This window comes from Ranitomeya imitator, chromosome 4 (assembly GCF_032444005.1).
Source record: "Ranitomeya imitator isolate aRanImi1 chromosome 4, aRanImi1.pri, whole genome shotgun sequence".
In the NCBI taxonomy this organism is placed as follows: Eukaryota; Metazoa; Chordata; class Amphibia; order Anura; family Dendrobatidae; genus Ranitomeya; species Ranitomeya imitator.
The window spans coordinates 182,599,104-182,622,804 of NC_091285.1; the positions used below are offsets into that span (position 1 = coordinate 182,599,104).

The window sequence follows — 23,701 nt, forward strand, 5'->3', positions numbered from 1 at the left end:
ACACATATAGCCAGCAGCTTTTGTTTTGGCCAAAACATTTTTTAAGCCACCACTATAACACGGTAGACACTTTTGGCCGGGCCCTACTCTACTGTAACCTATTAAATATTTGTTAAAATATGCAATACAATTTATGTATATTTTTATTTATTGTTCAAGTTTTAAAATGACCAATAATATCACATACAATGAACAAATACCGCTACACCATGACCAGATGACATATTACCACCACAGTGATCGAATAATATCACATACAAGGAAATACCACAACACCATGACCAGACCACATATTGCCACCAGTGACTGAATAATATCACATACAAGGAACAAATACCACCATAAAGTGACCAAATAGCACATACAAGGGACAAATACCGAAACACCATGTCCAGACCACATATTACCACCACATAGTGACTGAATACTACAATACTGATCAGTAATAAAAAAAATACAATACTGTCACCATAAGTGCCATTATACACAGGAGATCTGTACTTAGTATGCAGTGTCTGTGTACAGATAATACAGTGATCACTGGTGACATTATACACAGGAGCTCTGTATATAGTATAGAGTGTATAGTGTCAGTGTATAGGTAACACACTGACTCGCCAGTGACGTCTCTAGGTGAAGTCCTTCATCTTTGTTTTTCATCTTTCATCCAGCACAGACCGCCGTCACTTCTTCCAGCCAGGACTTGTCTCTGCAGGAAATAACACAGTTATCTCAAGCTCCGCTTGCAGAACACATTAATTAATTTTTCCCAACTTCTACATTACACCACATAAATAAAAAAAGGTGACATAGTATTACTCTACACAGTAACAGGACCGCCCCCTCATTTAAAGCAGTGTCCTCAAAAAATATAATAAATACATCACTGCAATAATAATATCCCTTAATTAGCCCCTATGGTAATAATATACCCCATCCAAGCCCCCGTGTGTCTCATTTCTGGCTTCAGCCATTTCTCCCATCCTGCCCTCATGAGTATCCATTCTGCCCCATATGATCTCTCCATCCTGCCCCATCTGTCTCCATCATATTCATCCTGCCCCATGATCCTGCCCCATGATCCTGCCCCATCTGTCTCCAATCCTGCTCCATCTGTCTCCAATCCTGCCCCCAGTGTCTCCAATCATGCCTCCATGTCTTTCATCCTGCCCCGTATCTCCATTCTGCCCTTTGTCTCCAATCATGCCAGTTTCTCCATTCTGCCCCCTATGTCTCCAGTCATGCCCCCATGCCTGCAATCTTGCCCCCAGTGTCTCCAATCCTGCCCCCAGTGTCTCCAATCATGCTGTGTATCTCGCATTCTGCCCCCCGTGTCCAGCATTCTGCCCCTCCGTGTCCAGCATTCTGCCCCCCCGTGTCTCACAGTCTGCCCCGGGCCCCCCGAATCGCCGCTCTCAATAAAAAAAAGTTCTAACACAAGTGAGGAGACAGAAGAAGGGGAACAAAATTTCTCCATCTTTTCCATTGTGTCAGTGTGTGAAATTGGACTGCACTCACATGTTATTGATGATTTCCACGGACTCATTGACTTGCGCAGCCGAATGTGATCTGATCATCAGATCAAACTCAGACATGCTGTGACTTTTTTCTTGGACCGGCTTGGATTGGTCCGAGTATGATTCGATATTTTGTCGGATGGTACTTGGATGGAAAAAATGGTGGTGTGAGTGAGCCCTTAGACTGACTCATCAATTAGGAATTTTTAAAAAGTCGCTAAATTTTTGCACAATTGTCGCTCCCCACGAATCTGGTGGAATCTGAAGGGGATTGAAGGACATTCATGCAAAATTTAGATAACAATTTACTAGCCGAAAACATGTGGAAACCACAGACCTTGCCAATAGTGATCATTTAAAAAAAAAAACGCACCGAAAAACAGAATATTAAAAATACACTTACTACAGATCGTCTCAGAGTTATGTCTTTCTGGCTGATCATATACATTATATCCTATAGCCTACTGTCTGGCAGACATAGTGCAATGCACGTCTGAAGGGTAAGTACACTGCTCCATTATCCTCCATGTTGGAGTAGGATGAGCTGATTATACTGGGGAAACCCTGGACTCCGGCAGTGATGTGGACATGGTCAGTCTCTCAGGTTACATAACTGCAGGCAGCTGATCAGGGCTGTCCCCTCCCTCAGCACAGGAATGGCAGCAGCACCCTGCTCACAATGCCAGGGAGGCAGTCCCTGCTGCTATGGCATCGGGTTTATCATTAACCCCCGTGGACAGCTGGGGTAAGGCCGGCATTGCTCAGCCCTCTGCAGGCAGCTGGATGGAGGTAAGGCGCTGTGTGCACGCTGCCATAGCTGGGAGCCAGTGCTGTGTCATGGAGAACAGGTGCACTGCGCCTTCTCCCCTGATCGCTGGGCTTGTAGGCACACATTACTGACAGAGCTGACATTGATAATTCAAGCAGAATGTAGGAGCAGTGTGGCCAGTACAGAATGTCTGTGTAGCCAGTAACCTGTCCGGCAGGATCGGAGCAAGGAATGTGTGTGTGATGCATTCCCCAGGTCAGAGAACAGGTGGGGAACACTGACAGCATGAGACAAGAGTATTCTACTCCTACCACCGACCCGACCGTGACAGCATGGCATCTTATTACTGTGTACCCATGGTGATGTAGTACTAGAGTATTATACTCCTACCACCGACCCGACCCTGACAGCATGGCATCTTATTACTGTGTACCCATGGTGATGTAGTACTAGAGTATTATACTCCTACCACCGACCCGACCATGACAGCATGGCATCTTACTACTGTGTACCCATGGTGATATAGTACTAGAGTATTCTACTCCTACCACCGACCCGACCATGACAGCATGGCATCTTATTACTGTGTACCCATGGTGATATAGTACTAGAGTATTATACTCCTACCACCGACCCGACCGTGACAGCATGGCATCTTATTACTGTGTACCCATGGTGATATAGTACTAGAGTATTATACTCCTACCACCGACCCGACCCTGACAGCATGGCATCTTATTACTGTGTACCCATGGTGATATAGTACTAGAGTATTATACTCCTACCACCGACCCGACCATGACAGCATGGCATCTTATTACTGTGTACCCATGGTGATGTAGTACGAAAGTATTATACTCCTACCACCAACCCGACCCTAACAGCATGGCATCTTATTACTGTGTACCCATGGTGATGTAGTACTAGAGTATTATACTCCTACCACCGACCCGACCATGACAGCATGGCATCTTATTACTGTGTACCCATGGTAATGTAGTACTAGAGTATTATACTCCTACCACCGACCCGACCATGACAGCATGGCATGTTATTACTGTGTACCCATGGTGATGTAGTACTAGAGTATTATACTCCTACCACCGACCCGACCCTGACAGCTTGGCATCTTATTACTGTGTACCCATGGTAATGTAGTACTAGAGTATTATACTCCTACCACCGACCCGACCATGACAGCATGGCATCTTATTACTGTGTACCCATGGTAATGTAGTACTAGAGTATTATACTCCTACCACCGACCCGACCATGACAGCATGGCATGTTATTACTGTGTACCCATGGTGATGTAGTACGAAAGTATTATACTCCTACCACCAACCCGACCCTAACAGCATGGCATCTTATTACTGTGTACCCATGGTGATATAGTACTAGAGTATTATACTCCTACCACCGACCCGACCCTGACAGCATGGCATCTTATTACTGTGTACCCATGGTGATATAGTACTAGAGTATTATACTCCTACCACCGACCCGACCATGACAGCATGGCATCTTATTACTGTGTACCCATGGTGATGTAGTACGAAAGTATTATACTCCTACCACCAACCCGACCCTAACAGCATGGCATCTTATTACTGTGTACCCATGGTGATGTAGTACTAGAGTATTATACTCCTACCACCGACCCGACCATGACAGCATGGCATCTTATTACTGTGTACCCATGGTAATGTAGTACTAGAGTATTATACTCCTACCACCGACCCGACTATGACAGCATGGCATCTTATTACTGTGTACCCATGGTAATGTAGTACTAGAGTATTATACTCCTACCACCGACCCGACCCTAACAGCATGGCATCTTATTACTGTGTACCCATGGTAATGTAGTACTAGAGTATTATACTCCTACCACCGACCCGACTATGACAGCATGGCATCTTATTACTGTGTACCCATGGTAATGTAGTACTAGAGTATTATACTCCTACCACCGACCCGACTATGACAGCATGGCATGTTATTACTGTGTACCCATGGTGATGTAGTACGAAAGTATTATACTCCTACCACCGACCCGACCATGACAGCATGGCATCTTATTACTGTGTACCCATGGTAATGTAGTACTAGAGTATTATACTCCTACCACCGACCCGACTATGACAGCATGGCATGTTATTACTGTGTACCCATGGCGATGTAGTACTAGAGTATTATACTCCTACCACCGACCCGACCATGACAGCATGGCATCTTATTACTGTGTACCCATGGTAATGTAGTACTAGAGTATTATACTCCTACCACTGACCTGACCATGACAGCATGGCATCTTATTACTGTGTACCCATGACGATGTAGTACTAGAGTATTATACTCCTACCACCGACCTGACCCTGACAGCATGGCATCTTATTACTGTGTACCGGGCCAGATGATGTAGTACTAGAGTATTATACTCCTACCACTGACCTGACCCTGACAGCATGGCATCTTATTACTGTGTACCCATGGCGATGTAGTACTAGAGTATTATACTCCTACCACCGACCCGACCATGACAGCATGGCATCTTATTACTGTGTACCCATGGTAATGTAGTACTAGAGTATTATACTCCTACCACTGACCTGACCATGACAGCATGGCATCCTTCTACTGTGTGCCCATGGTAATGTAGTACCATGGTAATTGCGAAATTACCCAGAAGACTTAGCAGTCACTAAGTCAACTGGGTAATTTCGCAATGCATCCTGGGAATGGAAGATGGCAGCAGCCGTGCTCGTATCGCCGGAGCTTCGGTGGATCCTAGGGGGTCAGTATATAACTATTTTTTTATTTTAATTATATTTTTAACAGGGTTATGGTGCCCACACTGCTGTATACTACGTGGGCTGTGTTACATACCGCGTGGCTCTGTGCTGTATACTACAAAGGCAGTGTTATATACTATGTGGGCTGTGCGATATACTCCGTGGGCTGTGCTATATACTCCGTGGGCTGTGCTATATATTACGCGGCCACTGTTATATACTGCGTGGGCTGTGTTATATACTACGTGGCTGGGCAATATACTACGTGGCTGGGCAATATACTACGTGGCTGGGCAATATACTACGTGGCTGGGCAATATACTACGTGGCTGGGCAATATACTACGTGGCTGGGCAATATACTACGTGGCTGGGCAATATACTACGTGGCTGGGCAATATACTATGTGGCTGGGCAATATACTACATGGCTCTGTGCTGTATACTACATGGCTGGGCAATATACTATGTGGCTCTGTGCTGTATACTACATGGCTGGGCAATATACTATGTGGCTCTGTGCTGTATACTACGTAACTGGGCAACATACTATGTCGCTGTGCAATATACTACGCAGCTGGGCAATATACTACGCAGCTGGGCAATATACTACGTGGGCTGTGCTATATACTACATGGACATGCATATTCTAGAATACCCGATGCGTTAGAATCGGGCCACCATCTAGTGTATATAAATGTTCATTAAAACATATATATATATATATATATATATATATATATATATATGTGTATATGTGTATCTATAATATAACGCTGGGAGCGTCACTCTGTCCGAAGCCTTTATAGACTGCGCAGGCGCAAGCGCCGGCGCAGTCTGGGCATCACAGAGTGACGCTCCCGGGAAATCGCGGTGTGCGTTCACACTGAACGCACACCGCGATCTCCAACAGAGAAGCAGGGACCGCCAGGAGGGTGAGTATCGCCTATATTCACCTGTCCTGCGTTCCATCGCTGAGCGCCGCCATCTTCCCGGTCTTCGGCCTGTAACCTTCAGTTCAGAGGGCGCGATGACGCGCTTAATGCGCGCTGGCGCCGCCCTCTGACTGAACAGTCACGGCCAGGAGACCGGGAAGATGGCGGCGCGCAGCGCTGGAACGCAGGACAGGTGAATATAGTAAGTGCTGGGGGGCCTGAGCTGGCGGCGATACCGGCACCTGACCCCCACAGCGCGCCGTGTCCCCGCCTGCTCAGGCCCCCCAGCACTCGGCGTCGAGCGGGTCAGAGGCAGTATGGGGACGCAGGATGGAGCAGCACATAAGGATGGGGACGCAGGATGGAGCAGCACATGACAGGATGGGGACGCAGGATGGAGCAGCACATAAGGATGGGGACGCAGGATGGGTGCAGCGCATGACAGGATGGGGACGCAGGATGGGAGCAGCGCATGACAGGATAGGGACGCAGGATGGAGCAGCACATGACAGGATGGGGACGCAGGATGGGAGCAGCGCATCACAGGATGGGAGCAGCGCATCACAGGATGGGGACGCAGGATGGGAGCAGCGCATGACAGGATGGGGACGCAGGATGGAGCAGCACATGATAGGATGGGGACGCAGGATGGAGCAGCACATGATAGGATGGGGATGCAGGATGGAGCAGCGCATGACAGGATGGGGAAGCAGGATGGAGCAGCACATGACAGGATGGGGACGCAGGATGGAGCAGCACATGACAGGATGGGGACGCAGGATGGGAGCAGCGCATCACAGGATGGGAGCAGCGCATCACAGGATGGGGATGCAGGATGGAGCAGCGCATGACAGGATGGGGAAGCAGGATGGAGCAGCACATGATAGGATGGGGATGCAGGATGGAGCAGCGCATGACAGGATGGGGAAGCAGGATGGAGCAGCACATGATAGGATGGGGACGCAGGATGGAGCAGCGCATGACAGGATGGGGACGCAGGATGGAGCAGCACATGACAGGATGGGGACGCAGGATGGAGCAGCACATACCAGGATGGAGACCATATACCAATATAGATGCTCGCCACCCGGGCATAGAACGGGTTCAATAGCTAATATATATATATATATATATATATATATATATATATATATAATGTATGTGTGTTTTAACGAACATTTGAGCCCATGGATCCATTGTATGTCGGTCTTGCAAGCCTGCGAGAAAAATCACGCAGTACGGATTACATATGGAGGATGACATGCGTAAAATACGCTGCCACACCCTGCCTACGGATGACATACGGATCACTATTTTAGGAATATTTGTGCGTATAACGGCTGTTAAAAAACGGACCGTATTTTCATACGCTGAGTGTGATGCCGGCCTTAAAGAGAGGACAATGTGACTAGCAATAACGAGAATATGCTATGTAAAGGTTGGTGCTGTACATGACAAGAGATACTATGGATGATATTGCACATAACAACATAGGATGCTATACAGTGAATGAAATAAGCATTGAACACATCACCAATTTTCTAAGTAAGTATATTTCTAAAGGTGGTTTTGACATGAAATTCTCACCAGATGTCAGTAACCCATACAATCCACACTGGCAAAGAAATCAAACCATAGATGTTCATAAATTAGGTTATGTCTAATAAGTAGAAATGACACAGAAAAAAGTATTGAACACACTGAAATGTATTTAATACTTCATACAAAAGTCTTTGTTGGTGATGACCGCTTCAAGACACCTCCTGTATGTAGAAACTAGTTGCATTCACTGCTCAAGTGTGAATTTGGACCACCCTCATTTCATCTTCACCATCCTGGTAGACAGCAGCAGATTTTTATCAAGAATGTCTCTGTACATTTGTCCATTCATCCATCCTTCAACTATATGAAGCTTGCCAATGCTGTATTCTGAAAACCAGCCCCAAACCATGATATTCTGTGTTCTGCAACACATAAAAAAAAAAAAAAAAAGCATGATTCTACCCCCCTTCCCGGGCCTCATTCATTCCGTGTGGTGTCTTCTTTACGAGGCGCAGGAGCCAACAGCTTACGTTAGTGTACGCGCCATGGCGCATGACGTCAATGCCATGCACCCCAGTCACGTGCATGCCAACATCAGCTGCCAGCCTCTGGCTGGTGGCATGTATTGCAGCGCAGGGAGCTTTAGTACACACATCCAGCAGCTGAAATAGTTGCTGGTGCCGGCGGGCCAACCTCAAGCTCTGGGCTCTGCTGCAGCTGCTCCAAAGATATGTCTGCCCATGGTAAAACAAGAAACATTTCTCATAGAACGGGTTCAGGATTTAGAGGAAGTGGGGAATTTTTCTAGCCAGTTAACATCTTTACTGGGTCTTTTGATGGTTTGTGAAATGGTTCTACGTGTTTAGTGAAAAGAGAATGGCTTTATTGCTTGGCATAGGCAGGGTTGGACTGGTCCACCATAGACGCAGAGAATCCTCGGGTGGGCCCTGGTTTCTTCTTCAGGAGAGTTAATAGTGCAAACCTTGCAGTTGCTATGGGGCTCTTCAGTGGGAAAGGAAGGTGGGCCCTCAGAATGAAATCCTCCGGTGGGCGCAATGTTCTACATTCTGACTTATGGAGGAATTTGGACCAAGGAACGAATGCCGTTAGGTAGTTGCTCTAATAGACATTCAAGGTGAAAATGAGTCTTTGAGCAGCGTTGAAATCTTACCACACATTAATTGAGCCTGTAATGATAGGGCTAATTTATCACTTACTAGTTGCAAGTTTAGAGCGCCACAAGAAGGAGGTAACATGTATATCCATAAGCATGTCGTTCTACCAATGGCGGGAGTAAGGTGAAGTCTGACCAGTGGATGAATTCGTTAGCTTTCTAATAGGAATGGCATCCAGGAGGTTGAAATGTTCTTTTGGCTAGCAAACGGAGCAATTCTGAGATGTCTGACATTCAATGGAAAGGCAATTGAGTGATGTTGTTTAAAAGGGACTTTGGGTGTTCTATTGGGACAGTTTCTCAGAGGTATGATATTTTTTTTTCTGTTCATCTAAGTTAAAAAGGTAAGAGACTAAGGCTACTGTCACACTAGCAGTATTTGGTCAGTGTTTTACATCAGTATTTGTAAGTCAAAACCAGGAGTGGAACAATTAGAGGAAAAGTATACTAGAAACATATGCACCACTTCTGTATTTATCACCCACTCCTGGTTTTGGCTTACAAATACTGAGGTAAAATACTGACCAAATACTGCTAGTGTGACATCAGCCTAATAGTGAGTTTTAATATGTTTCCTAATATGAGCCATGAGCAGGGTAAAGTTTTGCCCAATCGATGGGCAGCATGTATCAGACACTGATCCTGATGCTGTTGGTGGACAGATTTCCTAGTTAAGGAGTAGAACTTCACAGTTCCGTCAACTGTACAATGGCCATAGCTGAGTACTATAGATCCAAGCCTATTAATTGGGGTGGATATGCAATATCTGTCTGCGTCCTCTATGTACTAAACAGAGCTATGTCATTTACTGCCCCAAGTGAGCACTTCCGACCAGCACCAAGAACAGCTGATCAGCGGTGGTATCAGTCAGATGTCAAATCTCATCCTGATATTCATGACCTATCCTAACGATAGACCTTCTATATTTAGTACTGGATAACCCTTTTAAAGAAGCACTCCTCCTCCAATAAGTTTTTATATTCTTAATATATTTTAATCATCATATTATATAGCACTGTATATGTACAAGTACAGTCATGGCCAAAAGTATTGACACCCCTGCAATTCTGTCAGATAATACTCATTTTCTTCTTGAAAATGATTGCAATCACTAATTCTTTGGTATTATTATCTTCATTTAATTTGTCTTAAATGAAAAAACACAAAAGAGAATGAAGCAAAAAGCAAAACATTGATCATTTCGCACAAAACTCCAAAAATGGGCCAGACAAAAGTATTGGCACCCTCAGCCTAATACTTGGTTGCACAACCTTTAGCCAAAATAACTGCGACCAACCACTTCCGGTAACCATCAATGAGTTTCTTACAATGCTCTGCTGGAATTTTAGACCATTCTTCTTTGGCAAACTGCTCCAGGTCCCTGATATTTGAAGGGTGCCTTCTCCAAACTGCCATTTTTAGATCTCTCCACAGGTGTTCTATGGGATTCAGGTCTGGACTCATTGGTGGCCACCTTAGAAGCCTCCAGTGCTTTCTCTCAAACCATTTTCTAGTGCTTTTTGAAGTGTGTTTTGGGTCATTGTCCTGCTGGAAGACCCATGACCTCTGAGGGAGACCCAGCTTTCTCACACTGGGCCCTACATTATGCTGCAAAATTTGTTGGTAGTCTTCAGTCTTCATAATGCCATGCACACGGTCAAGCAGTCCAGTGCCAGAGGCAGCAAAGCAACCCCAAAACATCAGGGAACCTCCACCATGTTTGACTGTAGGGACCGTGTTCTTTTCTTTGAATGCATCTTTTTTCTCCTGTAAACTCTATGTTGATGCCTTTGCCCAAAAAGCTCTACTTTTGTCTCATCTGACCAGAGAACATTCTTCCAAAATGTTTTAGGCTTTTTCAGGTAAGTTTTGGCAAACTCCAGCTGGCTTTTTTATGTCTCTGGGTAAGAAGTGGGGTCTTCCTGGGTCTCCTACCATACAGTCCCTTTTCATTCAGACGCCGATGGATAGTATGGGTTGACACTGTTGTACCCTTGGACTGCAGGGCAGCTTGAACTTGTTTGGATGATAGTCGAGGTTGTTTATCCAACATCCGCACAATCTTGCGTTGAAATCTCGTGTCAATTTTTCTTTTCCGTCCACATCTAGGGAAGTTAGCCACAGTGCCATGGGTTTAAAATTCTTGATGACACTGCGCACGGTAGACACATTAATATTCAGGTCTTTAGAGATGGACTTGTAGCCTTGAGATTGCTCATGCTTCCTCACAATTTGGTTTCTCAAGTCCTCAGACAGTTCTTTGGTCTTCTTTCTTTTCTCCATGCTCAATGTGGTACACACAAGGACACAGGACAGAGGTTGAGTCAACTTTAATCCATGTCAACTGGCTGCAAGTGTGATTTTAGTTATTGCCAACACCTGTTAGGTGCCACAGGTAAGTTACAGGTGCTGTTAATTACACAAATTAGAGAAGCATCACATGATTTTTCGAACGGTGCTAATACTTTTGTCCACCCCCTTTTTTATGTTTGGTGTGGAATTATATCTAATTTGGCTTTAGGACAATTCTTTTTGTGTTTTTTCATTTAAGACAAATTAAATGAAGATAATACCAAAGAATTTGTGATTGCAATCATTTTCAGGAAGAAACTGAGTATTATCTGGCAGAATTGCAGGGGTGTCAATACTTTTGGCCATGACTGTACATACAATTGCTCATTTTGCCTTTCTACCCAGCTAATTCTTCTCTTTTCTCTGCTCTTTATTGAAACAGGAAGCCTCTATGCATGCATTAATCATTCCCCTCTTCAAGTCCTGAGGGAGCTACTGTGTTCCTCCCAGGGGTGGGATTCGGCCGGTTCGATGGAACCGCTTCTTAAAAAAACAGCCGGTTCCCCGAACCGAGGAGATCCAGAGCCACGATCCGGTACTTATGCACACCTCCCAATCTCATGCACTGCAATGTCAGCCTCATCCCTCCACCCGCAGAGCAGCACACCACATATATGGCTGCTCTGTGCGCACAGTACCTGTGATGAGGTCACAGGAAGGGAGGGGTCACATGATCGAGGCCTCCGTGTATGCAGGATTCTGCTGGTTGTCATGGTGCTGGATGAGGGTAAGTTTATGTGTGGGGTCAGGAGGGGTTTACAGTGTGGATGTAGCAGAGCCGTGTGTGTATGAGCGGAGCCACATGTGTACGTAGCGGAGCCACATGTGCAAGGTGTATGGAGCGGAGTCATGTGTGTGTACGAGGTGTACGGAGCGCAGACGTGTGTGTACGGAGTGGAGCCGTGTGTGTACGAGGTGTGCGGAATCGCGTGTGTGGGAGGCGTACGGAGCGGAGCCGCGTGTGTGCGAGGTGTATGGAGCGGAGCCGCGTGTGTGCGAGGTGTATGGAGCGGAGCCGCGTGTGTGCGAGGTGTATGGAGCGGAGCCGCGTGTGTGCGAGGCGTACGGAGCGGAGCCGCGTGTGTGCGAGGTGTATGGAACGGAGCCGCGTGTGTAGGAGGTGTATGGAGCAGACGCTAGTTGTGTCGGATCGGAGCAGATATTGCTCCTCGCTCTGGCACAGGAGACACGGAGAGGTCTTTATCAATTGCGTACCAGAGCTGCAGCGATGTGAGCAGTCAGTGGCGCGGCTGGATGACATCATTTAGCGCAGCTGGAGTGGAAGCTGACAGCTGCTGCGAGGGAGCGCGTTGAAAGGTGTGTGTGTATGGTGATGGAGAAGGCAATGATGGGGGTAAGGTAAACATGTGGGGCCATTATACTGTACCCAGCATCATGTGGGGCCATTATACTGTACCCAGCATCATGTGGGGCCATTATACTGTACCCAGCATCATGTGAGGCCATTATACTGTACCCTGAGTCATGTGTGGCTATTATACAGTATGGAACATTGTATGGCCATTATACAGTATTGAGCATCATGTGTGGCCATTATACAGTATGGAGCATCATGTAGGGCCATTATACAGTATGGAGCATCAGGTGTGGCCATCATACAGTATGGATCATTGTGTGGCCACTATACCGTATGGAGCATCATGTGTGGCCATTTCACAGTATGGAGCATCATGTGTGGCCATTATACAGTATGGAGCACTGTGTGGCCATTATACAGTATGGAGCACTGTCTGGCCATTTTATAGTATGGAGCATCATGTGTGGCCATTTTACAGTATGAAGCACTGTGTGGCCATTATACAGTATGGAGCATCATGTGTGGCCATTATACAGCATGGAGCACTGTCTGGCCATTATACAGTATGGAGCATCATGTGTGGCCATTTTACAGTATGAAGCACTGTGTGGCCATTATACAGTATGGAGCATCATGTGTGGCCATTATACAGTATGGAGCATCATGTGTGGCCATTTTACAGTATGGAGCATCATGTGTGGCCATTTTACAGTATGGAGCATCATGTGTGGCCATTTTACAGTATGGAGCATCATGTGTGGTCATTGTACAGTATGGAGCATCCTGTGTGGCCATTGTACAGTATGGAGCATCCTGTGTGGCCATTATACAGTATGGAGCATCCTGTGTGGCCGTTATACAGTATGGAGCATCATGTGACCAGCCGGTCAGTCAAGTGAGAAATATAGAAATATATGCAGCTTTCACACTCGGGTCAGGAGAGCCGCTGGCCAGAATGTGCACTGTTCTGATCTCATTCCAATTTTTCTTTTTTTTCAACTGTTCGACTGCGCCCCAACTTGTATATGTTTGAGGAAAAGGTGTGTAAATGAGTGTGGCTTAAAAATGGGTGTGGTTTTCCTACACACAAACACAGAACCTGTTGTTAAAAATTTGAATCCCACCCCTGGGTCCTCCCCCTGCCAGGGACTTTTGCAGCGACTTATTACTCATGCAGGGAAAATGGACTTCCTGTTTCTGCATAGACATTAGAAGGATTCAGCAGGTTATCAAGTTTTTCTAAAACTAGTTTTCATGTAAGACCAGTTCACACGTGAAAAGCCTTCTCTACAGCTATGCCATGGAGAATTTGCTATTTCTGGTTTAGAAATGGATGAGTCTCTATATGTTTACTAAGGTCATCATTAGTAACTTACAAATAATTTCTTCATATATTTTATGTGTAAAGGGAGGGCTGCGGGCCTGTACTGTTTTTTCTTCGCTCTGAGACCCCTCTTCTAAACAGGAATCTGCAGTGTGTGTGTGTTGTGCTGTGAGATTTGTTCTGTACTCATGGTTCAAGAATTGTTACTTCCCCGTACTTGGGACCAGATGCAGCTGCACACATAACATGAGACTTTTTGTCCATTTCAACAGGTTCAGCTTTACTGTGTAATTCAGATACATACGGCTTCAGCATACAGAATGAGACAGGGTCCCCTCCGGTTGGTGTCCCCTTTGCCTAGTATACTATCAGTTCTTGCTTCTGTTCTGCCCCACCTGCCTCTGCCTCAATCGACTCTGTTGGCTCCAGGATCTTCCTACCCGTCATTACAGCATCTGAGGAACACCATCTTTCCCTCTTGCTGTGACCCGACTGACCTCTTCCATTTAGGGGAGAAAGAGCCATGGAATCTGATGCCTCTTAGGGACCCTAGGCCCTTGACCGACCCAGGTTCTGCGTGAAACTTCAGATGTGTCCTTATGATGTTTTGGAGACTTGAGACGGATATGACACTTTGCCACCTACGCATCCGCTCCGCTGACCTTGAAACTGTTGCACCTCACACTGACACTTCCCTACTTTCTTTTCAGGAAGTGCTTCCTTTTTTGTTCTGATCTAAAGGTACCGTCACATTAAGCAACGCTGCAGCGATATAGACAATGATGCCGATCGCTGCAGCGTCGCTGTTTAGTCGTTGTGTGGTCGCTGGAGAGCTGTCACACAGACAGCTCTCCAGCGACCAACGATGCTGAAGTCCCCGGGTAACCAGGGTAAACATCGGGTTGCTAAGTGCAGGGCCGCGCTTAGTAACCCGATGTTTTCCCTGGTTACCATTGTAAATGTAAAAAAAAAAAAAACACTACATACTTACATTCCGGTGTCTGTCGCATCCCCCGGCGTCAGCTTCCCTGCACTGTGTAAGCGCCGGCCGTAAAGCAGAGCGGTGACGTCACCGCTGTGCTCTGCTTTACGGCCGGCGCTGACACCGGAATGTAAGTATGTAGTGTTTTTTTTTACATTTACAATGGTAACCAGGGTAAATATCGGGTTACTAAGGGTGTCCATGCGCTTAGTAACCTGCTGTTTACCCTGGTTACAAGTGAAGACATCGCTGGATCGGCATCACACACGCCGATTCAGCGATGTCAGCGGGTGATCCAGCGACTAAATAAAGTTCTGGCCTTCTAGCTCTGACCAGCGATGTCACAGCAGGATCCTGATCGCTGCTGCGTGTCAAACACAACGATATCGCTTTCCAGGACGCTGCAACGTCACGGATCGCTATCGTTATCGTTCTAAAGTTGCTCAGTCTGAAGGTACCTTAACCCCTCCACATATGTGGGCTATTCCAAGATTAACTATACCTTACCCCAACTGCTGCAACTTCATCCCTATGCCTTGTGATAGTTCCCCTATGGATACCACACCCCAATCCTCAGGGACAGCCTTGAGGTAAAACCTCCAGGAAAACTTTGACACAAACCAGCCATAAGGATAAAATGCAATTTTCTATAAAACAGCAATAACAATAAAACATTAATAAATACGTAATATATAATATAATAACCCCTGACACTAACAATGTTAGAGTCAATAGGCTGGCTGTCCAAAACCAAAGACTCTGAACAAGTTCCTATTCTAACTGAAGGTTTTGTTAGGATTATGTTCTTGCATGTGTAATTTGCACCTGAGCCAAAACGCCCTGACCCCTTACTTTTGGATTATTATTTTTTTTATTCCTTACTTATAAAGGTCCTTGGACACATTTCTACATGGACTTCATTACTGTCCTGCCATTCTCCCAAAGGCAGATTGTTGTTTAGGTGTTGGTGGAGTGGGCAGATTCCGTAAACAGCATCATTTTGTTCCTTTGTCTGGATTGCAAAACTCCCAAACCTTAAGTAGGTTCTTCAGTAAACACATGTGCATTTACATGGGATTATGAAAAATGTTTTTCCAGACTGTAATAGTTTGCTTCTAAATTCTGTAGAGAATTTTGTAATGAGATATTGATTTTTTATTTTCATCTGCTTACACCCAGAGATCAATGGTCAAACTGAACGTGCCAACCGGACATTCAAGCCATTTCTTCGGTATTGTGTCTTTGACCACCAGTCTGACTGGGCGGAATATCCGCCTCCAGTTGAGTTAGCTATAAGTAATTAGTATAAAGATTCCATTAAGACCTTTATTTTCTCTGCAATTGTTGGTTTTACCCTTGCTTTGGTTCTTTTTTGGCCTCTGAATTGAATACTCTAGATCAGAGGTCACCAACTCCAGTCCTCAAGGCCCACCAACAGGTCATGTTTTCAGGATTTCCTTTGCATTGCACAGGTGATGCAATTATTACCTGGGCAAGACTAAGGAAATCCTGAAAACATGACCTGTTGGTGGGCCTTGAGGACTGGAGTTGGGGACCTCTGCTCTAGATCAGTGTTCCCCAACATTTCTGACCTTGAGAGCCACATTTATCTCTGAGAGAGGGTCGCTAGCCACATCCAGCTCCCTCTCCCCTCAGAGTAGTGGTAACTAAAGGCTCCATCATGGGTACATTGATAACCGAAGCTTTTCCACAGAAATCACCCGAAGAAGTATACCAAGATCCATGGGTTCCCACTCCCATCAAGTACTCCCATCACACTGTCACATCCAGCTTTAAACACCTCCTCTGACAGGTAGTATCTAGTGATGAGCGAATATACTCGTTACTCAAAATTTCCTGAGCACGCTCGGGTGTCCTCTGAGTATTTTTTAGTGCTCGGAGATTTAGTTTTTCTTGCCACAGCTGAATGATTTACATCTGTTAGCCAGCATAAGTACATGTGGGGGTTACATCTGGCTAACAGATGTAAATCATTCAGCTGCGGCAAGAAAAACTAAATCTCCAAGCACTAAAAAATACTCGGAGGACACCTGAGCGTGCTCGGGAAATCTCGAGTAACGAGTATATTCGCTCATCACTTGTAGTATCCTCTTATCTCCAGAGTACCATACTTAAATTATCTCTAAACCACGAAGACTAGTATATGTGCATCCAGTTCTGCTCTCCTGTGCAGAGCTACTCACAAAACTCACCATTTTGAGTTGTGCTCTTCATACCTGTTTGCTGGACTTGGAGCTAATGCAACAAGCTGGCAGTCAGCCATGAGTCACAATTCATGGGACTGTAAGCCACATGTGCCTCCCGAGCTATAGGTTGGCGAACCCTGCTCTAGAGACTGGTAAATATATAAACAAATTGAGAGAACCTGAGAAGGGCACAGGGCAGACAGATCTTGTTTTTAATAAAGGACTCACTGATGGGCCAAGATCAGGTATTTGGGCAAGATGTGGCTATCCACTAAAAATATTAAAATCAAGGTCCCTTTCTCTAAGCTAGGACTCAAGTTCATTCATCCATAAGAAATAATTTGAGAATCTGATAGCCTTCCATTTGAAGTTCCCCCCTTCTCTCTGGATACCCAACGTGTTCTACAAATACCTGCTGAAAACGTACTGTTTCTCCAGTGTACGCTTCTACTCATATGTTGGTTAGATACAGACCCGATATAATGAAGGTCCTAGATTCTCAACCTACATGTACACTTAGCAAGGGGCACATGACATATCCTGAGCGGGTACTAGCACTGCGCACCTCCTCCCATTTTTAATGTGATCACATCCTTGGCATACATTGCTGCCATTGAAGGCCTCATTCAGATGTCCGTGTTTTTCACTTATGTGGAAAAAAATGGTCAAAGAGTCATTATTGTTTTGGATCTGCAATTCATCATTGTTTGGTCAGTGTCATTGTTACTACCATCACTGTTTTTTCACCTATGGATTAATAAATTATTGACCAAGCTTCCCCTACATATTAGAATGTTATCACAGGCACACACAAACTGTACACATACCACCCGTGTACTGATTGTGGTTTTCACGTACCCATGGACTTGTATAGGTGACTTTCATCCATGATGCCAGTAAAAAATGTCTCTGGAAGTTTTGCATAAACGATCCGCAAAATTCAAGGCCATGTAAACTGCCCTATATACTATGATGGGTACGTTCTCTAGCTGTAAAAACATAAAGTGGACTTCTTAATGAGGCCAAAGTATGAGGTACAGAGAAATATTGGGAATACAGAGCTAATTGACCTCATGATACCTTTCGATATCTTACAGGATATTAGGTGAATTACTCTAAGAGATGTTGATTCTATCCAGAAGTTATTTATAATTAGATTCCATATTAAATTCCTAACCACAAACAGCAAAGTGATTGTATACTAGAAATCAAAATGTTCTTTAATTTTGCATTTTAAATAGATTCACGCTTTCCACGTGATCCTAGAACATTTAGAGCTGTATTCATTTGCTAGACAGTCACGAAAGCTTTTTATTTGCTTTCTTCTGCAACAATATCCTGTTGTTGTGATGACTCAGCCTCATAGGCCCTTATTGTTGGCTCGCACAAGGCATCAGTTCTGTTCAGCCCTACCCACAGTATAAATTCCAGCTCCAGCGTTCAGGATTATTTATATATGTCTGTTACAGATAATGACAGCATTTTATACAAATAGAGCCAACCTATTAATTAACTACATCACATCTGCAGACTGACTAACCTGACATTACGGTTATTGCAGTCATTCACTTTTATGAATATTAGTTAATAGGTCGGTTATAGATTATCGTGGCTTGCTATGCATTTTTATGGAAATGAGTTCTACAGGCCATTGTGAAATCATCATTTATTTCATTATTTTCCTATGGCTGGCATTATTTTGTACCTAAATGCTAATATGTGACACTAAAACAGAAATATTTCTAAGATATAATCATACACAGGGGCGGACATATCATTGGTGCAACCTGTGCAGCCTCACGGGGACCCATTTATACCTCCAAAGCAGGTGCAATTTTGCATTTTTAAAGGGAACCTGTCACCTCAAATTGGCAGGATATTTAAATGAGTTTTTACCGATCCAATGGGCGGTGTTTCATCTTCATTTCTCCACCCTATCCGTCCCTGTTGTCCGCAATATGTTAGTGAATAAGAATACGTGTGCTCCTTAGTTGGTGCGTGTGAAATGCAATATTCGGTCGCGCACGCACAGTATGCTTTGCCCAACTACAGGCAAAGCCGAAAAGCATTACTGCGCCCGCGCACTATGTTCCACAACACAGCGAAATACTCCCGGGACATAGTGCGTGAGCGCATGCGCAGTAATGCTTTTCGGCTTTGCCAGCAGTTGGGCAAAGCATACTGCGCGTGCACGACCGAAGATTGCATTGCATTGCACACGCACCAACTATGGAGCACAAATATTCTAATTCACTAACATATTGCGGACAACAGGGACGGACTGGGTGGAGAAATGAAGAGGAAACGCCACCCATCGGACTCATTTAAATATCCCGCCAATTTGAGGTGACAGGTTCTCTTTAAGAGATCTTGGGCTGCAAAGGGCCCATGTTTTGTTCTTGCCCAAGGGCCCTTTTCTGTGCTGCCATCAAATAATTAAATTTAAAGGGATATTCTACTTAGACTAATTTCAGATGTGTTCTTAAACCATTGGACCAGTCCATTCCACACATTGGTTTCTCCTTCGCCTCATTGGGGGACACAGGACTGTGGGTGTTTGCTTCTGCCGCCAGGAGGCTGACACTAAGTAAACATAAAAGTTTTCCTCCATCGTATACACCCTGACACTGGCTACCAGAGAATCCAGTTCATGCTTGGTGTCTGAAGGAGGCACACGTCTGGGTCTGGATCCCATGGACCCTTGTTTCAACTTCGTATGGATTGAGAGGGGCGACGGACCCTTTTGAGGGTCCGATCTCCCCAAACCAGCAACGAGCAAGCACGTGTGAGTTTTTCCTCCACGTATCCTTTCCCGAAACGTGGGATTGCACGCCGGACTTAGCCCTGACCACCCTAAGGTACTCTTAGACCATAGGCTGTACAGGAACCCACAGATGTCCGAGCGTCCCCCCTGATTCCTACACCTATGCTTTACTGCGGTGATAGAGGGGTGGTAGACGGTCCCTCTCCTAATCCCTGGCGGAATATGGAGCCAGGGTTCCTGCACCGTCAGGCTTTCGGCTCTCCCCCGCTATATTTTGTAATGCTACAGCTGCTCCTCTCCTTCAGAGGAGTACAGCTTGCAAATGGAGGGGGCAGAAGAAGGGGGGGCTCCTGATTAATGCATTTTACCGTAGGGTCTTCACATCGCGCTGCGCCGGCTGTCACCGGCAGCGGCGCCGCTTCCCCCATGGGCCACAGAGCTCCGGTCGGCGTTTTGGGCCCAGGCGCTTGTCGGCGCCACAGCGGTCCTATGCGGTCGGCGCCGCGGTCATCCAGAGGCCAAGGACCCAGCCTTGCGTCCCGGGTGCATTTCCGGGTCAGTCAGGCCTGCTTCCATTTCGGGCAGGCCGTGCTGTTAAACCCTGCCACCCGACGCGTCTACTTCTGGGTCACCCCTCCTCTTCGCGCTGAGGCAAATCTAGGCCCCGGCTTCAGCCTGCTGCAGGCCGCATGGCGCTACAGTCACGGCGGTTCCGCCCCTTGGGGGTAGATAAGATAAAACGGGGCACTTTTCCTTCTTCATTTGGTGTCGGTTCCACACTGTACGTGCGGGGACACAGGACTGGGGTAAGTGCTTCTACCCTCCAGCCTGACAGCAGAAGCTTTGTTTTTTCCCAGTATAAGGCCTGGGTTGAGCATATCAGTCGCTATGTCTAGAAAAGTCAAATCTCACACGGTTTTATATACCGTTTGTGTAGCCTGTCATTCTGCCTTCCTGCATGCCCTGTGAGCTCCCTAGCAATCTCCCCGGCAATTTCTCCTGCCCCTCAAGCGGAGGCTGGGGTGGTTCCACCGGAATGGGTCACGTCTTTGTCGCAATCCATGGCATCCCTAACTGAAGCAATCATGTCCCTTCAGACCCCGGTGGTCAGGGCCAGCAGTCCATCTGTTTCGGAGAGGGCCTCGGGGTCTCAGGAGCCTTCGGCCTGCAGGGGCCACACTAGACAGACGCGTGGAAAGCGAATTCGCACAGCGTCGCCCGGGCTGTTAGGTGCTTCGGCATCCTGGAGCTCCGTATCACGCTCTCCCTCCCCAGCAGAGAGAGGGGAAGTTGAGACAGACTATGAGCCAGAAGAGTCCCTTAATTTGAGACTCCTGGGATTCAGGAGTCTGTAGATGGCCTGATTGAGGCTGTCAATCAGTCCCTGGGGATAGAAGATGAACTCTCCTTATCCTCAGATCACAAGGGTTCATTTAAGTGGGCCAAATGGGCCCATAAGGTGTTTTCCTCTCACCCCGAGTTTGAGGCCATGTTTCGGCGAAACCGGGAGCACCCGGACAAGTGTTTTTCAGGGCAAAAGGCCTTGAAGGCTAGGTACCCCTTTTCTGCTGAGCTATGTAGTAAATGGGCAGAAACTCCTTCAGTAGATCCACCGGTGTCTCGTTTAGCATCTAACACTTTGTTATCCCTTCCTAATGGTTCGTCTATTAAGGATCCTACGGATCGTCTTATAGAGAGCTTGACTCGTTCCGTTTTTGAGGCTTCGAGTTCAGCACTTTTTCCTTCTTTTGCGGCAACTTGGGTTGCTAAAGCTATGATGTCTTGGTCAGAGTCTTTAACAAAGGCTCTTCAAAAAAAGGATTTGCCAGCGGAGCTGGCAGAAATGTCAACTCAGATAGCTTCCAGCAAGCGCTATCTGATCAATGCATCCTTAGATGCCTCAGACGGTGCCTCATCTGCAGCAGCAAATGCAATTGCCATTAGAAGGGCGCTCTGGTTAAGAACATGGCAGGCAGACTCTACCTCTAAGAAGTCTTTTACAACCCTACCATATCAGGGGGGTCGCTTATTCGGAGAGAAGCTGGATCAGCTTATTTCAGATTCCACAGGAGGGAAAAGCAAGTTTCTTCCACAGCAGAGGATTAGACAGCCTTTTTGTCACCAATTCCAGGCCCGTTTCAGACCCTTTCGTAATACTAGATGGGCTCCAGCACCGGGCTCTGCTGCGCAGGGTCGACCCAATCAGGACCGAGACAATCGGATCTCCTATACGGCCAACCAGGGGGAAGAATGCATTCCCAGCCAACTAGATCCAGAGGTTTTTGGCCAAGTGACTGGAGGCCTTCTCGGAGTGCCTCCAACAGAGTAGGCGGATGTCTACTTTTGTTTCACCAAGTCTGGCTTCAATTAATCCACGACCGGTGGGTGGGAGAGCTCGTGTCTTCAGGTTACAAGATAGAGCTCTGGTCTGTCAGCCTCCTCGCCGGTTCTTCCCATCCCGTCTTCCCAGGTCCGAGTCCCACCGACAAGACCTGTTCAATTCCATAGAGTCCCTTCGTCTCAGCGGGGTCATCTCTCCTGTTCCAAGGGAAGAAAGGTTTCGGGGGTTTTATTCCAATCTTTTTATAGTACCCAAAAAAGACGGAACAGTAAAGCTCATTCTGGATCTGAAACGCTTAAACAAGTTTGTCCACGTTCGTCACTTTCGGATGGAATCTCTCTGGTCAGTTATTGCTTCAATGGAAAAGGGAGAGTTCTTGGCCTCGATAGACATTCAGGAAGCCTACCTACATATTCCCATTGTTCCTCCTCATCAAAGATTTCTCCGGTTTGCCCTAAACAACTTACACTTCCAGTTCACGGCTTTACCCTTCGGGCTGGCTTCCGCCCCCAGGGTGTTCACGAAGGTCATGTCAACTGTGGTGTCCATTCTGCACTCCCGAGGCATAGTAGTCTTGCCATATTTAGACGATCTTCTGATCAAAGGGCCGACCTTTCAAGCTTGCAAGGAGAATGTCAGCATTGCTCTAGACACCCTTTCTCGTCTGGGTTGGCTAGTAAATTTAAGGAAGTCCTCCCTAGAACCATCTCGGAGGATTTCATTTCTAGGAATGATTTTTGACACCTCTCAAGCCCTATCAATCCTTCCCCACGACAAGGTCCTAACCCTTCGGCGGGAAGTGAGGAATCCTCAGCAACCGTACTCTCGTACGATCCGGTCCTGCATGAAGGTCTTAGGAAGGATGGTTGCAACTATAGAAGCAGTACCATTTGCACAGCTTCACCTCCGGCCTCTCCAACATGCAATCTTAGCAGTATGGAACAGGAATCCACTCTCCCTCAACCGCAGATGTCAGTTGTCTCCCCAGGTCAGGCAGGCTCTTTCATGGTGGTTAAACAGCTCATCCCTACCTCCAACCAGTTGGCTAGTGGTTGCAACAGATGCCAGTAGCCTAGGTTGGGGAGCGGTGTTCTTTCAACACACTGCTCAGGGGCGCTGGTCTCCTCGGGAATCAGATCTTCCCATCAATCTCTTAGAGATTTGGTCAGTTCGACTAGCTTTGCAGTATTTCCACCATCTTCTGGCGGGTCGCCCTGTCCGGATTCAATCGGACAACGCCACAGCCGTGGCCTACATAAATCATCAGGGGGGCACCCGCAGCAAGGCAGCCATGCAGGAGGTAAAACGAATACTGTTCTGGGCCGAGAGGAATCACTCGGTGATTTCAGCAGTCCACATTCCGGGCGAAGAGAACTGGGCCGCAGATTTCCTCAGTCGACAGGGTGTAGCGTCCGGGGAATGGTCTCTCCATCCCGAGGTATTTCAGCAAATATGCCATCTATGGGGGACTCTGGACGTGGATCTAATGGTGTCCAGGAGGAATGCCAAGGTACCCAGATTTGTCGCCCGGTACCGAGATCCACAGGCAATTCGCCGTGGATGCGCTAGTGCTGACTTGGAACCAGTTTCATCTCTCTTATCTGTTCCCTCCTCCAGCACTGCTCCCGAGGGTAATCCACAAAATCAAGTCAGAAAGAGTGCTTGCTATTCTGATCACCCCGG

The 23,701-nt window shown here is 46.5% G+C and overlaps 1 protein-coding gene across 1 annotated transcript in view; it reads left to right on the forward strand.

The window, feature by feature from the left end:
- Positions 1-2,096: 2,096 nt before the first annotated feature.
- The window catches only part of ARHGEF37 (Rho guanine nucleotide exchange factor 37), a 138,060-nt gene continuing 116,455 nt past the window's right edge, over positions 2,097-23,701 (forward strand). The window contains exon 1 of the mRNA XM_069764153.1: positions 2,097-2,306. The gene's annotated coding sequence lies outside the window, so the exon portion shown is untranslated. The remainder of the gene's footprint in view (positions 2,307-23,701) is intronic.